Raw genomic sequence first — 1,649 nt, forward strand, 5'->3', positions numbered from 1 at the left:
CTTTACAAAAGAAGACATACATGAGGCCAACAAACATATGAAAAAATGCTCATCATCACTGGTCATTAGAGAAATGCAAATCAAAACTACATTGAGATACCATCTCAAGCCAGTTAGAATGGTGATCATTAAAAAATCTGGAGATAACACATGCTGGAGAGGATGTGGAGAAATAGTAACATTTTTACACTGTTGGTGGGAGTGTAAATTAGTTCAACCATTGTGGAAGATAGTATGGCGATTCCTCAAGGACCTAGATACAGAAATTCCATTTGACCCAGCAATCCTATTACTGGGTATATATCCAAAGGATTATAAATCATTCTACTATAAGGACACATGCACACGAATGTTCATTGCAGCACTGTTTACAATAGCAAAGACCTGAAACCAACCCAAATGCCCATCGATGATAGACTGGACAGGGAAAATTTGGACAGGGAAAAACGATGTGTCCTTTGTAGGGACATGGATGAAACTTGAAACCATCATTCTCAGCAAACTCACACAAGAACAGAAAATCAAACACCGCATGTTCTCACTCATAGGTGGGTGTTGAACAATGAGAACACATGGACACAGGGAGGGAAGCATGACACACTGAGGTCTGTCAGGGGAAAATAGGGGAGGGACTGCAGGGGGTGGGGAGTTGGGGAGAGATAGCATGGGGAGAAATGCCAGATATAGGTGATGGGGAGGGAGGCAGCAAATCACACTGCCATGTGTGTACCTATGCAACAATCTTACATGTTCTTCACATGTACCCCAAAACCTAAAATGCAATTTAAAAAATAACAACAAAAAAAAGGAAATAAATGAAAACCAGTCCCTTCCTTCTCAGTCCTTCACTCCTCTGCGCTTTCAGGTGTGTTGCTCTCTGCCTTGTAAACACCCCTCCTCTGCCTCCCCACATTAACTGTGGTCATCATCAAAACTCCCTTCAAACATACAAGTCCCAAGAATCCTTGCTTCGATCACAGCACTTAGCATGGTATATTGTAATAACTTCATTTTTCCCCCCGAAACCAAGAGCTTCTTGACGGTAAGGCCTGTATCTTTTATCTCTATATCCCCCAAAACCTAAAACATAGTAGCAAATACTTTAAGTTTTTTATATAAATTAATGATCTAAATTATTATCTCTAGAGCAGTGTTTCTTAAACTACATTCCAAAGACTATTTGCTTATTGTATCCTAAGAGAAAGACTCCATGATAATCTGCATATGAGAAGTATTACAAAACTGTATTTTGTATCCAATAATCAAGAAATCTCTTGAACTTTACCTGATACCCATTTGACAATACTTTTTGTGGCAAATATTAACATTTAAGGAACTAAGAGTTTCAGAGATACAGTTTCCAGAGCTTCCCAATACAGTTGGAGGTTTCCTCTGGGTTGCACAAACTTGCTTGATTCACTTCTATCAGTGATGTTAGGATCCCAGATGCCAATGTCAAGCACTCCTGCTCCAAATGGGCCACTAAGGAAATGAGCTCTGAATTAAGAATGATTGGCTTCAAGTGTACATATTTTCCATATTATTAAATAGTCCATGGGTTTCTTTTAATACAAGAGAACAGATTTTTATCTTGTTATAAAGCTCAGTATATTCTGTGTAAGAGAGCGAGGTTTTCAAAACTTAAATAT

This window comes from Cebus imitator, unplaced genomic scaffold (genome assembly GCF_001604975.1).
Source record: "Cebus imitator isolate Cc_AM_T3 unplaced genomic scaffold, Cebus_imitator-1.0 Scaffold541, whole genome shotgun sequence".
Classification (NCBI taxonomy): domain Eukaryota; kingdom Metazoa; phylum Chordata; class Mammalia; order Primates; family Cebidae; genus Cebus; species Cebus imitator.